The 16,518-nt window shown below is 42.2% G+C and overlaps 1 long non-coding RNA gene across 7 annotated transcripts in view; it reads left to right on the top strand.

The window, feature by feature from the left end:
• LOC142436299 (uncharacterized) overlaps nucleotides 1-16,518 on the top strand; it is a 78,342-nt gene that overhangs the window by 22,249 nt on the left and 39,575 nt on the right. The gene's annotated exons all lie outside the window — the stretch shown is intronic.

Here is a 16,518-nt window from a genome sequence, read left to right as displayed (position 1 = left end):
TGGAACTTGGCTCATACAGGTCATGGAAAAGTTACTAAATGTAAATCCAGAGTTTGCACATTAGAATCTCAAAAATGTCTTATGCTCCCTCAAGTTTCCTTCAGACTCAACCAGTTGCACATTGCAATTGCCATTTTCAAACAAAATATATGCCGGTCATGAAAGCGATCACACATGTCAACTGTGTGCAACTCATACCCACTCACACACACTTGCTCTCAATAGCATTACTTATTAAAATAGCTGCCTGAAAAACCCAGCTTAGTACAGACTCCATGATGATTCTGTGTTCATACAAATTTCAGAACAGCGACTCTTGTAGATTATGGTACTGAGGATCTTCTCCAAGAACTGTTTTGTTGGGATTGGGGTGTTTTTTTTATCAGCATAAGGAGGGCCTTTATTTGCATACGCTTCTCCTGAAGAGAATGAGCCTGATTCACAGATAAAGCAGTCACAAAACCCCATGCTTCAATCCCTGAGCGTTTCACCTCTGAGAGTTTCCCCAAGAAGAGGAAGAAACTGACATATTGGCAATGAGGCCTATTTTCCCAGGTGTATTAAATCAGAATAAGAGCTAAATTTGAGTAAATACATCATGAGACTATATCCAATGGACTATGTGCAGATTTGCATGTGAGTGGTAACTTTGTAATAAAGTTTAAAAGGGGTCAATCTGAGATGAGAATGTTGGCTGCTTCCTCATAGAACACATTCCCTTCCGTGACTTCTCCATTCTTCAAGAACAAGGCCTATTCTTTCAGGCCACAGAAAGTGATGAAGAAGATGGTTGAGGAGGGAGACACAAATTAAGTTTGAGAACAGCTTTGGGAATAAAGGCAGTAGTCCTCTCCTCTCAGGGACTTATATCTTTCTAAGATACTCAGAACAAAACCAAGAGCATTTAAATTGTCAGATACACATTTTCTCTCTGCAATAGATTATGTAAAATTAGATATTCAAATATTTGAAGGTCAGCTAAATCTAGAAATCTCATTGAATTCAGCCAAAAATAGCTCCCATTCAATGTGTGCTGTAAATAGGAGTGGCTTTTGTAAGTCACTAAGAAGGAAGAACTTTTCTTTGACAACTACACTCCTACATCTACTCAAGAGTTATTCTAGTGTGGAAAGAGTACATGCAACACTAAAAAAATTACCTTTGACACAGGAAGACATGTAGTATCCACAAAGTCATCATTAATAAAGTTATTCACACCTAATCTTACATTTCATACAGGATCTTATACCAAAATAGCTGAAATTCTTCACTTAAGGTTGTGTGTCAATGGATACTGGGAATGTTACCGGTATCAAACAACAAAATACTAGCAAAGCCACTAGGAGGAGGATGAGCTCATTAATAGGACAAATGTGGACCCTCTGGGTGAAACCAGAAGGAGTGGCCGACATTCTTTGGGGCTGTGAAGGTGAAGATACAACATCCAGCATGAAGAACTGAATGATCCCGTTTGGCCCTAAGCTCTCCCTGAATCCTGAATTTTCACAAAAAGGTAGTGTGTTTCCTGGACTATCATGGGCTACAGGTTCTGAAGGATAGACTGATATAGGATATTAACACCCAGATAATAAAATGCAGTTGGCGAATTTATGTATTTTCAGATGGGATTCCAGAAAAGATACACACACACACACACAGCCACAAAGGTTAGGAAAAACAACCAAAGCTGTCCTGACCCCTGAGATTTCCCCAAATGTTGGAAACTTGACTGAATAATTTGTGGTAGTAGAGCCCTGCGTTTGCACTCTACCCTGGGGTAAAAAAAAGGAAAACAAAAAAAGCAAAAATCAGCAACAACAAAAATTGTGTCATTTGAAGAAACAATTCAATATAAAATAGGCAGACTGCCTATCTTTTATTAAATTATTAGCTAGATGATTGCCAGAATTCCTCAGAGTGTGCTGAAAGAACATACTGTTAGACTTTCAGCCAATACTCAAACACTTAATAGATACCTTTACCCAGGCACCATTTTCCTGAAGTCTGATTGGAAAATATTTTATCTGAGCGTCTTGAGAACTCTGATGCAGGGACCGCTGGCAAAGTCATTTCCTGTCCTTAAAGGTTAAGAAGCGGATTGTTGCTGTGGGACAGAATATAGTTTTGGTTACAATATAACTTTGAATTCACAGATGCCAGGAGTAGGCACAGAAGTATTATTTTTTAAATTAGAGATTTCCCACAAGGAACTGAGATTTCTGAGAATCCACATATAACCACAGGAAACCAGCCTTGAGCTCCAGCTGCTCCTGGGTCTGAGTCCTGTGCTTTGTGGGTCCTGCGCACCCCCTGGAGACCAATATCCTCCCACCAGGGGAAGTTTGTGTCCGGGCTCTCACTGACTTCCCCTCACTGTGTCTCTTGCACAGTAATACATGGCTGTGTCTTCGGCTTTCAGGCTGTTCATCTGCAGATACAGCGTGTTCTTGGCGTTGTCTCTGGAGATGGTTAATTGGCCCTTTACTGAATCTGTATAGTATGTACTAACACCAGTACTAATGCCTGCGACCCACTGCAGGCCCTTCCCTGGATACTGGCGGGCCCAGCTCATCCATGGTCACTGAAGGTGAATCCAGAAGCTGCACAAGAGAGTCTCAAAGACTCTCCAGGCTTTCTCAGATCGCCCACAGACTACACCAGGTGCACCTCACACTGAACACCTGCAAACAGACACTCTGATTAGATGACTTACATACAAACACATGCACTCACAATTATACACACACACAGCAAGCTCTACAATGATTACCATGTAAAATGGCCAAAATGAAAGCCACGTTTGGTACCAAATTCATTATGTGTCCTCTGGACTAGCTCTTGCTTTCAAAATATTAACAGCAGAGACCCCAGAAATGGGTACTGTCCTCTGAGAAGTCCCACATCAGGGCCTGTGGTTGTTTTATCAGCAGGCAGAGAGCTGCATTTGCATGTCCCCTGATATTTAGAAGCAGATGAGTAGAGAATATGGACAAGAGTTCTCCCTCAGACTGAACGAGCACTCCCAACAGAAAACAGCTCTTAAGCAGGTTGTTTATCAAGCATTGCTTTAATTGTTATCAATTATCAATCTTTTTAAGAAATAGTTTTCAATTTGTAAACTTTATATTACATACATAACAAACTTTCTAATTGAGTGGTATGAGCATTCACAATGCATCCTCTCTGATTCCCCTTATGGTGTGGATTCACATGATGATAGTGGACCGTTCTATTACCTGTTTCTTGTGTGGGAACCTTACTGATTTTCTTTCCTTCTAAGCATTTCCATATTTCAGTGATATTTGTACAGTGTGGACAGGAAGTTCTTCATAAAGCATGTCCACAAAACATGCAGAATGGTGTCTCCTCTCCGGTTTCTGATCTGAGAGATTCCAGTCCTCCTGCTTTTGTGATAATCAGGAAACCTGGCTATTTATCACTTTTCTTCATCTTCTAAAAGAGTCAGTTTTCATATAATCAGCTTACTGGTTGTGTTCCTGTTATTTCATTTATCTTGGTTACTTTTTTATTGTCTCTCCCAGGCCCGTGCTACCTATGCCATGGATATTACCTATGCATACTCACCTTTTTCTAGTTCCATTAGTTGGAAACTGAAGTAATCAATCTCAGAGTTTTACTTCTACACTATACAACTGTGTGTTGCTATGAATTCCTCATTAAGTTCTCTTCAGATGAACCCCACGGTTTGTTGTCTTGTGATTTCATTTAATCCAGTACAGCCATCCAGGATGTGAAAATCATTAAACACATGTTCATGACACAAATAATATAGTATATATCCATATATTCATCACTCACACTCACTGCCATGAGCCAGTGCAGACTCATCATGACCCTATAGACAGCGTAGAATTGTCCTTGAGCACTTCTGAAACTGTAACTCTTTAGGGAGAAGAAAGCCCTGTTTTTCTACTGTGGAACAGCTAGTACTTAACAACTCCTGAAATTTCAGGTCGCAGCTTAATGAGTAACCAACACACCACCAGGATTCATTTATGCATACATATATTTAAATGTGTTTATGCATACAACATATAAATGAATGAATATTGAAATTGATGTGGTGTTTTGTAATATTTAGGAAGACAAGATTCTCAGAGAAAATGTTTTGGAGGGAAAGGAAACCCTAGATACTAAGAGGAAGCTCCTTGCTCCCATGCCTTCCCCATTGCCCTTGCCCAGAAGTCTGGCTCCTGTGCTCTGTGCAGCTCATGTGATCCCTATAGACTAAGGTCATTATTACAGGGAAGGTTGTGCCTGGATGGCACTGAGTCCTCTCACTGTTCCTCTCACACAGTAATGGACAGCTGTGCCCTCAGTGGTCATTGCGCTCAGCTGCGGGGAGAACTGCTTGGTGGATATGCTTTTGGCGCTTGAGAGTCAGCTGCATTAAGGCAGGTAATTGTTTCCTGATGCTCAAACATATTGATAACAAGTGCTGCAAACTTTTCTGCTGGTTGTGGTAGATTCAGGTCCAGAAATATGGAGCCACAAGAGACAGCAAATCTTAGGGAGAGGATTTGTGAGGGATTCATCACTCCTGGGCTCAAATCCTGATGCTGTACCTGTCACGGGGCACCCAGGACAGGGAGGAAAAAAATCCATGCTGACAACTAATGTAAGTCTCTTTTATGTTAACCCATTTTTGGAGTCTCTTGCTATTACCAGAGACATAACTTCCAGGCCAAAGAATATATGAAAGAAAATAAAAACTTGCGGACAAGTTATACAGTTTCTGGAGAATTGTGACCAGTGTGGTGCCTTTCACCATGTTTTGAACTTGAACCTGGAAATTGAAGGAGTGATCTGCATGTTAGAGCCCAAGGAGAACAAAGTAGAGATACTTTCAATCTTTTCTCAAAAAACCGAAAAGAGAGTCTAATGTCTTCATCTTCTCTGGAATTGGCTTCCATTTATTGAGAACTCAAGTTCCTTACACCAAAGAGTGGAGAAAATGTCTGGACACAGAAAGCTTAGAGAGTGTTAAGAAATTCTGATTTCATTAACCCCCAGCTGACAGTGGATATTACTTCTACTGTGTTCTCTCATTTCTCTGAATAGTCTCTTGAAAATTCAGTCCTCTTTCTTTAGCCTAACATGTAAATTAGCACGAGTTGTGATGGTGGACATGTACAGAGTTTTGAGATGCAAATGGGCAAAGGACATGAATAGATACTTGACTAAAGGGGACATTCAGTTTGCAAAGATACACATACAAATATGTTAATTCCCATTACTCATTGGTGGTGTTATTGTTTATTTGGTTGACTTTGTTTTTGAGATCTTTTCTTGGAATGGTTACAGAATACCTGGCCATATTTTCTGGAAAACATTTTAAGCACTTTCACGGAATATTTTTTCTAAAACATATATGTTTAATACAACCTGTAGTGTGGTTTGTTTGTTTTTTCCATGAATTTTCATTGTGCATCACAGTAATACAGAATCATTGAAAGCTGTAGTAGTTTCTCTGTGCAACACGCTGTTCTGAGCAAATAACCTGAGAAGCTGTACTAACTGAAAACTATGACATCAAGATTGAAGGAAGCCAGGTTCATAATCCGGCACATGCAAATGACATAAAACTACATGTTGTAAGACAATATGACTTGTATAACTTACTGATAAAGAGCAGGGATTACTGCCTTCACTTTAGATTAAAATTCAATGTAAAGAAAATTAAACTCCCTAATATGGGACCAATGGAAAGTATCAGGATAAATGGGGATAATATTGAAATTTGGAAGAAGTTCATCTCTCTTGGATCTACAATCAATATTCATGGAAGCTTGACTCAATCAACTGCTGCATTTAGTTGAGGAAACCTGCTGCACAGACCTCGTCAAAGGTGAAGAGCAAGGAAGTCTCTTTGAAGACTCAGATGTACCTGGCCCAAATTATGAGGTTTCCAATTGTCTCATGTGCATGTCAAAGTCGGACAATGAATGAAAAGGATGAAAGATCAAACGATGTACCTGAATTATGGTACTGGAGAATAATTTGATGGTAGGATGGACCACCAGAAGAACAAACAATTGTATATTGAATGATGTGCAATGCTTAATAGAAAGAAGGGAGGAGGTGATTACTTCATCTCAAGTACTTCGGACATTTGTTAGGAAAATCAGAACTTGGATAAGGACCTAATGCTTTATGAAACATAAGGTTATTAAAAAAGGTAACCTTTAACAAGCTAGATTGGCACAGTAACTGCAAAAAAGGCCTCATACATCACAACTGTGAGAATGAAGCAAGACCTACGCTTCATTCTGTTTTCTCTAGTGTTGCTGTGGGTCCAAATTTATTTGATAGGACTTAAAACAGCAAAATGCAAGGTCAATGACAAACATTGAACTCAATGCAGAGTAAGTGAAGGCATTCACCTTTCAAATTGGAATCAGATAAGGCTATCATTAAATACCAATCTTAATTCGTATTGTGCTGAAACTGTGGTAGTTAAATAATCTGGTGTCAGCTTGAGAATATTGAAAGTGAAGGGGTGGAATTTAGCCTGTCAATCGGGTCACAGCTTGATGACCTCATTTGGTAATGCTATGGAAATAAATAGCTTGCTGGAGGAGGGATACACACTCACTCTAGTTGTGGGATACAAAATGCCCCCCAGCTTTGTCTCACACAAATTTCTGACAAACAGAGGTTATTTGAAAGCTCATGGTGGGAGGTCAGATGCTTAGACATATTCCTCCTGCAGGCATCTGTTCCACTCTAGGTGGGGTACCCACCCAACTGTTAATGGTTTCCATGGAGAGCCAGGAAACAGGTCAAACCTGCTTGGTGACATACAAAGTTAGGCTGCCATCCTGAATCTAGGATCCACCCATCTTATCACATGTAAACCCTTAATCCCTCCTCTTCCTATAGTGTATGTACCCCTATATCACCCCCCCTACCACTACTGTATTACCTATTCCACAACCCTTTTCTCTGATGTATGTCTTTACCTGTAATTCGGGGGCTTACATGCCCCACCCAAAAGAAGATATATAAGCCTGGGTTAACAATATAAAGCCCTCTCCCCTCACTCTCCCTGGCTCTCAGCTCTCCCTTCATCTCCCTCCATCCTTGCTCCCCTGTTCCCTTTCCCATTGTCCTCCTTCCTCTCCCCCTCTCTCCTGCCCTCCTGTCTCCCATCTCCACGTGGACCACCAAGTGGGGCTGAGGTGAGCATGCTACCAGGAAATGTGTCTGACTCCATTATTTCAATCTCTCTTCTAATCTCTCCGTATTCTCTAGGACTTTATTATAATCTTTATATATCTCAACTGTACTATTGTGCCTATCAAACCTGCAATTAGTTGTGGGAGGCTGACCTTTACCTCACACTCCCTGTGACACGTTCCTGCTGTTAAGACACATGGAGCTACACTAGATTCCTGCAGCTGGAGGATCCTGTAGAGACCCCTGCCAGCATTGAGAGTTTCCATTGCCTCTGGATCCACAAGTCTTTCCACCTACTGGCCTGCGATCTTCCTGTATCCAGGGTCATTGCATGTGTTGCATGAGTCTGAAGCGGTATTTTTAGATTGGTATTGGACATATGGGTTAATATAGGACGTATGGACTTGGATAGGATGTTTTCTCAATATACAATTGCTCTTTTATGTAAAGGTCTTTCTTAAACAGATTTGAGTGTCTATGAGTTTGTTTCTCTAGTCCACCCTGACTAACACAAACTTTGAACAATAGCTATCAGTCAACAAATGAAAACCAAATGCATCCTAAATGGCAACAAAGAGGTAAAACTCTCTATAATTGCTGATGACAACTCTCTGTAATTGCTGATGATTTTCTAAACATAAAAAATCCAAAAGCCCTAGAAGAAAATTGTTGAAAGCTCTGAAAAGGAAATCAGAAAATAATATCATTTACAATAGCTACCTAAAAGATAAAATAAATGGAATAAACCTAAGAGAACCAAAGTCTTGTAGAAAGAAGTCTATAAGAAAAACACTACTCCAAGTTACCAAAAGAAATGCAAATAATGAGACTAATGGACCATGTTCATGAAGCAGAAGGCTCAGCTTTGTGAAAATAACACACTCTAAGCAATCTATAATTATAATGCAATTACCATTATAATTAACTTCTGACCAAGATCCCAGTGTCTATCTTCAAGGACATGGAAATTACTGACCATATTTTAAAAGAAATGGGAGGAGATGAGTCACTCAGGGTTCAGTGTAGCAACAATGAAAATCAAAACCTTCCTCTAGTGCTTGAACGCTTCCTCCCCTCAATTCTCATGATCCCAATTCTGCCTTGGGGACCTGGTTAGACCAGAGGATGCACAGCGGTGCAGTAAGGATCTGGAAACAGGGAATCTAGGACGGATGAACCCCTTAGGACCAGCGGTGAGAGTGGCGACACCTGGAGGGAAGGGGGTATAGAAAGGGAGAACCGATCTAGGGGATCTACATGTAACCTCCTCTCTGGGTGATGGGAAACGGGAAGGAAGGTGAGGGGAGAGACCGGACAGTGTAAGATAAGATAAAATAATAATTTATAAACTATTAAGGGTTCATGGGGGAGGGGGGAGAAAAGAGGGAGGGGTAGGGGAAAAAGGAAAATGAGATGATTCCAGGAACCCAAGTGGAAGGCGAATTTTGAGAATGATGAGGGCAATGAATGTATAAGGATGCTTTACTCAATTGATGTATGTATGGATTGTGATAAGAGTTGTATGAGCCCCAATAAAATGGTTTATTAAAAATTACTCTTCAACTTAAAAAAATGAAACAAGTCCATCATAAAAAGGCCAAAACTACACAGACACTCCATACCTAGGAGATCCAGTGGTGTTGTAGATTACAAAATAGACTACTATTTGCAAGTTCTGCAGTTCAAGACCATCATCTAATCCTCAGGAGAAAGACAAAGCTTTCTGATCATGGAAGGTTTTACAGTCTCAGAAATCCAAAGGGGCAATGATGGTTTGTCCTGTACAGTTTCTATGAATCTTAATTGATTCAACAGCAGTTAAGTTGGGTGTTTGGGGGTGGGGGGACAATCCCTATAACTGCACCTGAGATTGACCTATGGGAAAACGGACAATCACAGTTTAAGTGGATCATCGCTAGACTTGTCTCTGAGTCCCTAAGACAGTCTTCTCTGGAAATGTCCACCTGGAAAAAAAATCACTCACTTGTGTCTCAGGTATTCTGGATGTGAATGAGCTAGTTTCTAGAGAATATACTAGAACAGATTGATCCATATATAAAGCCAAGGGTCACACAGCAGAATATGTTTCACAAATCCAGGCAGATGAACTACCTCAAGAAATGATTTCAAAATACTTTCCCTATGCAAATGAATGGATTGAAATTGAGGACACAACCTTGTATGAGTGTGCAAGATAAAAACAAATTTTAAAAAAATGTCCCCAAACAAAGCAACACACTCAGGGAATTAAAATAGAGATAAATGACTCCAGGTGGGAATACACAGTTAAAATGGAGTCGGCATAAGTCTAAACATAGGACAAGCTACTAGAAACTTCTTCAGAGGAAACAGAAATTTACCTTTGGGCAATAAATAAGCAGGAGCAGCTCCCACACTCCCCCGGCTTTGTAAAAATTAAAGAAACAACGCAAAATTCTTGAAGAGTGTATGTGGGAAGGGAGATCTTCCGTACTTGGCTCTTGCCCTTCTATCGAGACCAATACGCTTTCCCAAAGAAAGACTGGCCTTCACTTTGGCTGAGTTCCTGCTCAAGTGAACCCCATCTTTGTACAGCTGGGCCTGTCTCTTTCTCCTTTTACTTGCCACCTGCCAGACTGTTGACTGATAGCCACCAACCTGGGTCACCTCGCTTGAGGCCTCCAGTCCTGGAAGGACTTAGCCCAGCTACCTGGGAATGCCAATCATGTCTCAGTGCGCCGTGCGTGCGCTGGAATATCACTTCAACAACCTCAAGGGTGGGTGTACTCCCCGCAGACACCCTACTGGCTGGCAAGGAGCCAGGGCATTTCCAGACCTGGGTTCTCCCCCCGCCCCGCTCCCCGGGGAAAGTTACTGCACAGGTCACAACATTGGGCAAACTCAGGAGGAAGCCCTAACGTTCTGTGCACCAGCTGCAACCACTCGCTTCCTGAATAGCGTTCACTTCTTCATAGCGAGAGAAGAAAGGGACCCGGGGCTCATCTTTGAGCTGAAGATGTTCTAGGAGTCTCGGGGAGGTGGCACACTGTATGGAGACAATGCAGGGGGCTTAGGAGAGACCTGCAAAGCGACTAATCGGGAACACAGACGCCCAAAGCCAGTCTGGGATCCCCCTTTCTCCAACAGGTTTCTCGCAAGGAATTCCAACCAATCCCCAAACAGGGGGATGGGACCAGTCTCTGGGACACCCTCCCACATCTCACCGTACAAGGGGAGAGGTACTGGATAAGAGGAGGTGAGGGGAGAAGGGTGCTTGCACCCGAGCCAGGCTGCTGTGTGCGGCAAGGTCACCCCAACTGGTCACCAACACGACCCCAACGTGGGCGCGCCGACTACACAGAGCTCAGGCTGCAACACTTCTCTGGCTCCACACCGTGCACAGCAAGTAGGAACCTAGCTATGACCCTCACTTCCGGCTAGGACACTGCCACTTCTGTCCTGTCTCAGCGTGACCCGGAATAGGAGAAGCATAGTCATGGGTGTGATTGGGAAACACATAAGTGAAAATTCAGTCAGGACAGACTTCATTAAGCACAGATATTCAGGAAAATATGGATGTGGTAGAGGTTAATATGGATGTGGCAGAGACATCAAAAACAGTAGTTCCTGGTGCTTAAATTCCCACCAACGTATCTGAAAGTTTGTTCTTCATAACACTGACCATACAGGAAATAATTCAGATGAGTGGGAAATAATGCAATGTGTAGGTCTTAGTGGGGAAAACCCCCCCACCAGATTCTTATCCTGAAAAACGGTTAGATTAGTATTACATGTATGATCAAAGTCACATATCCCATACAGCACTGAGCTAAAAGCACCAACCTGTGACATTCAGTATCCACATCGGAAAAGGTGACGCCTGAGTCACTGTGATAGTGGGTCAGGATGTCATTCTCTTACAACCAGAATCTCACAGCTGTGCTCAGGGCCTCATAAAACAATTAAGAATACACTTCTACCATATCGACACAGTTGTATACAAAATAAACTGAATATGTTCTTCAGCTCTTGGATAGTCGAGTACATTTTAACTTCCAGGTGGTGCTTATACATGTCTGAGACTGAGAAAATCAACCACTGCATCACCTGTCTAGTTTTGGACTATTGTCTATAAGGACACTACTTGCTGTGGTAAAGATGAAACATGTTCTATAAAATGTAAAACACAAAAGCCTAAGGAGCTGTTTCTCTGCTCTCTGTGGTTCTATGAGTCAGAATTCACACAACAGCTCTGACTTTATTGTTCTTCTTTTAAATGTATTTTCTTATTCCATATATGTAAAACCTTTAGAGTTTTGTGTATTTGCAAACCGGAGGCAAAAACAAGAGATATATCACTTCAACCATGGAGCTTGGTAAACAAGAGGAAAACTTTTTAGATTGAAAGAGGCTGAGACAATGGGCTCAAATATAAGAACAATTATGAGGACGGTTTAGGGCAAGCCAGTGTTTCTCCCTGTGGTGATATGGTCACTATGATTTGGAACTAACTTAGTGACACCTAACAACCTCTCTTGTACAGGGACTGTATGTACAATAAGTACTGAAATGTTAGAGTGTTTCTTTTTAAAATAAGCAGTAAAGTAATAATCATTCCAGAATCTTGTTGAAAAAAAATATAATCATGGTTTTAATATGTATACCTGCAATATGAATCAATAGTAAAGGACAAAATTGAATAAATATAGATTTGTACAAGAAACCTTTTTATTAATGCATGAGAAACTTTAAAAGAAAATTTTATGACTACAGAGAATATGGGGTAAAATTATTTATAAAATACACTCTACAACAGAATATATTATACTAATATTTTAACAATAAAGGAACATATTTGATGATTACATAACTATTGGTTTAGGTGAGTGAGTAGATCATACATCAGACCAATTTATCTTTACATTTGTGGAAATGGGATGGATTGAGTTAGAGAGCGCCTATCCCTGACTTTGAGTTCATATTTCAACTTGATTAAGTGGGATTATTACCAGGGATACAAGAATGTTTCAATATTAGAAAAAATTAATGTAACCAACCACATAAATAGGACAAATAATAAGAACCATATCATATTAATAGATGCGTAAAAGGCATTTGACAATATCTACTACCTATTCCTGATAAAAACCCTCAATAACATAGAAATAGAAAGGAGAGACCTCAACACATGAAATATATTAAAGGAAACATTCTGTGTAGGACAATTAGTTGACTGTAACTTGGTCGAAATAGACACTTGTTCACATAGAAAGGTTTCATAAAAACCTATGTAAACATAAGAACCCACAGATTGGGGGGAAATAAATCTTAAGCAGTGCGGGGAGAGAGAGAGAGCAAGGGAGGAGAAGAAGACAACAGGATAACTGGCATTTTCAGGGATTCCCCATCTTGATGCTCACCTGATCATACACAGGGAGCAGAGCCTGAAGCACAGGGAGCAGAGCCTGAAATCAGTGTCTGAGTTTCAGAGGCGTCCAGGTGAAAAGCAGGAGAGATGTGGTCAGGTGGAGCAGATGGCAGCAGATGCTGTCAAGTGTGTGTCTCTGTGGCCCTAGCTGCTGGAGTGTCTCTTGGGGAAATTCCCACTTGGGAAGCATGCCTTCCACCCATCACTTTTCTTTCAGTTTGTCTTTGTGCCTGGACTTGTGTGGTGTTGGGATTCAAATGCAAACGCTTTTCAAATGCAAGCTGGGCCACCCAAAGTGCTCAGATTTCAGCAGGGCTTCCAGACTAAGAAGAAACTACTAAGAATGAATCCTTTGCCTTGCCAGGCCCTGAGCCTCACCTCCAGGAACCTCCCTCCACGACACCCTCATTACCTCCAGGCCCCGCCCCTTCCCACAGAGACCACCCCACCCCCTCCCCAGGTGATAGTTTCCTGCTGAACCCATTTCCTCTGAGTGAGAAGGATCCAAGAGTGCGGCCCAAGAGCTTCTGTGGGTGAGTTTCTGTGTTTCTGTGCTGATCCCTGGCGCGGAATCCCCTGCAGGCCTGGAGTCCCAGCTGTGTCCGGGTTCCCGTGGACGTTACACTTCCCGCACCCCATACAACAGTGTTCCAGGTCGCCGCGACCCCCTGGGACATTTCCAGTTAAATCCTTATTGAATTGGTTGCAGGCCTTTGCCTTCGGGCGCGGGAATACTCTGGCCGCTTTTTCTGCTCAGAGCTCCTCCGTCCAGAAAGGCGCGATTGCGTGTTTTTTTTTTTGGGGGGGGGGGTTGCCTGGGGCCTGTCCCTTCGTGTCAGGTCGCGGGCATGAGAGCATGGGGACCCCAGAGTGGCCTTTACTGAAAGGAGAGGCAGCCTTGCAGTCATCAGGCCACCCCACTGATGACCGAGGTCTGTATTAGAGCTTAACTTCTCAGCACCCTGCTTTGCAAAGGGGTACCAGAGCAGTGACAGCCCCAAATCCCCGCACAGATCTGGTCCTTGCATAGATTGCAGAGCCCCACATGGAGTGAGCCTCTATTGAGTGGTTTCTGCCCAGGAACCAAGGTAGTAGGTAATCTGGCCCTCAGGCTTTGCAGGGTGGCTTTGCTTCACCTCTGCAGGCAGCCCATGGAGAAGCAGTTTCTCTTGGAGGTTTGCCTGAGTGTGTGTCCTTGATGGAGGTCACCAAACTGGAGACAGTCCAGGGGACTCCTAGTCAGGAGCCACTTGCTTTTAGCCTTTCCCTGACTGCATTGGTCAGGAGGCCCTGGACCCATTTTGTAAGCCTGCTATCTAAGGATGGAATGTCTGCCATTGAGATGCATGCTTTTGTGAGTTTCCTTTGCCCCGCCCCTCCCCCACACCCTCTTTGGCTCACATCTCAGTTGTGAACCTTGGAAGCCATTTCCACCTCCTGTTGGTGGCTTCCTTCATTCAGATGATGTGTTTGTGCCCTTGTGCTGTCTTTGTCTCATAAGATTTAATAGATGTTCTCTTTAAACTATATTTAAAACGCGGTCTCCTTTTTACTCTACTGCATGTTCTTAACCATTTCTGCCCATCAAAAACTAGCTTGTGCTCTGATTTGGACTACAAAAGGAACTCCAATCTCAAATATAATTTACGGAGAACATTTATTAATTATTAAAAGAGACAAAGAGAATACAAAGACACGGACCCATCACCGGATGGAGATCATAGTGCAGTTCAGGGAAACAGTCAAGTCGGGAATCGAATGAAATAAGATTGCAACAGAGGAAACGGTCACACGTTTCTGATTGGTGGAGCATCAGTACAGCATGTTATAAATGGGACTACAGAAGCAGGGACAGGACTGTAACTGAGCCACCTTCATTGCCAGATAGAGCATTTTACAAGATTGTTCCAAGTCCTTCTGACCCAGGCAGTCAGGGCTCAACTGCTAAGGCATTTTGGGCTCCTGACTATAGGACCCTCTGCATTACCTGGAGATCAGTGAATGGTGTTCACCTTCCCAGTTCCTCTGTCCCTGGGCCAATTTAATCTATTTCCTTGCTTGATGATCAGAAAGAATTCAATGGAGGCTTAATCTACAGCCATCTATCCTATAGCGCTTTACTCACTGGAGTGCTAAGACTTTAATCTCTAATACAGCTCCTGAGATTTGTGTCTGCGGATGCTGGACTTTTCCACTTGGAGTGTGAAGAGCCCCAGGGGGGGATGTTTCCCCTATAAGCCTCATCTCAGAGATTGGTTGCATTGATGGCTCATCTCTCTTCAAACTGCCACTTTCCCCCCTGCCGCCACCCTCTTATGATCCTTCTTGGCTCTTAGAGCTTGCTGGCCCAGATTTAATATCCACTCATATTTTTAATAGGGAGTTTTGGTTTCCTTTTACATCCTTTTGAATTGCAGGACCCAGCAATTATTTTACTTACTTATTTTCAAGTCATTTTATATATTAATGTGGAGAAATAATAGGTCTTCCCCTGTAGTGTTTCAGTTTTGAAAATCCACAGGGCAGTTCTACTCTGTCCTCGGGGGTCACTGTGAGTCAGAATTGATGTAAGTTAGTGGCACATGTGGTCAAGGTCAGCACTTTTTGGTAATTTCAGTTATTTTATTTTCACAGTGACATAGATTGAAATCCATCATTTATCCTACTGGATACAGAAAGCGTTTGAAATATCCTGATGTTTATTAATTAACCAGATGAATTTAGCTTCTATATTTTCCAGCTTATGCTTGAGTTGGTCCCCATCCTCCCCAACCCCCTCTCCCCACATGATTTATTTTGAAATCATTAATAGTGGACATACATCCACATCCTAATGGCTGCATACTGTGACTGAACGACCCTAAGTCTCATTTGCTAACCTGCTGACACTCGCCTCTATATTTCCATTGCTTAAGCTTGCTATTTCTGCATTGGTCCCCGGACCCACCAGATTCAAAATGTTAGTGGGCTGCTGCCCATGCCCATGTTGGATATCAGCAGGAAGTTCCCTAGCTGCTCCACCCCCCTTAGTCAGCGTGTACAGTTGTGATCGGAGGAGAAAAGTATTCCCGACCGTTCGTGGTTTCTTGCTGTATAAACCAGAGTTCAAGTAGTGCGCTTGGGGCCCGATGGATTGAGCGCCAGCTGTTTCCTGGCGGCCAGCTCCAGTGAAGCTTTGCATTTGATCCTTTTCCCTGTGGCCCTGATTAATCTTTTGATTTACTTTTTTTTCATATGTTAGCTCTTCAATTTGTTTGCATTTGCTGTTCAAGAACAGAGTCCTACTACTAGCTCCTCCTTTTAAAATTTGTGTCATGATTATTTCTAATAGAAGGCAACCTCCAGATATATAACTGTTATATATAGTAAGATAGCATGTTATTTTCTCTGTGCCCCACTGCATGGTAATGCTTGAATGTTCTAGCCTTTTATCCACGCGTTCTTGATAAGAGGCTTGTTTTGTCCACTGCGCTACAGTGGATTCTGTGAGTGATGTCACAGCACCTTCCACTCCTCGTTGGGGTTTCTAGGCTATAATCATGCGTTACCAGATGGCCACTTCATGGAGCTGCCAGTCCTTTAACCACTGGAGCAGTGGGGCTTCTTCACGGACTAATTTAGATGGGCCACACTGACATGTTATTCATTGCAGACATGGTGATTCTTAATGGGAATTATATTTGTTTTTGATTTAGTCATAATTTCAATGTAATATCCATGTGTATACATAGACAAGAATATGTGATCATGTTCAATTTCCCCTTTGGTTAGGTGTCATGGAGTTAGTTCCATCTCATGGCTATGTCATGTGTTATAGAGCAGAACTGTTCCATAGTTTTTCTGGAGCATCATGTTTGTGGAAGCAGATCTCCTGTTCTTCCACAGTAATGCGGGCTGTTTACCCCCATCAA

This window comes from Tenrec ecaudatus, unplaced genomic scaffold (genome assembly GCF_050624435.1).
Source record: "Tenrec ecaudatus isolate mTenEca1 unplaced genomic scaffold, mTenEca1.hap1 Scaffold_204, whole genome shotgun sequence".
Classification (NCBI taxonomy): domain Eukaryota; kingdom Metazoa; phylum Chordata; class Mammalia; order Afrosoricida; family Tenrecidae; genus Tenrec; species Tenrec ecaudatus.
Note: the sequence above shows the minus strand (reverse complement) of the source record. Positions and strands in the feature narration are given on the sequence as shown.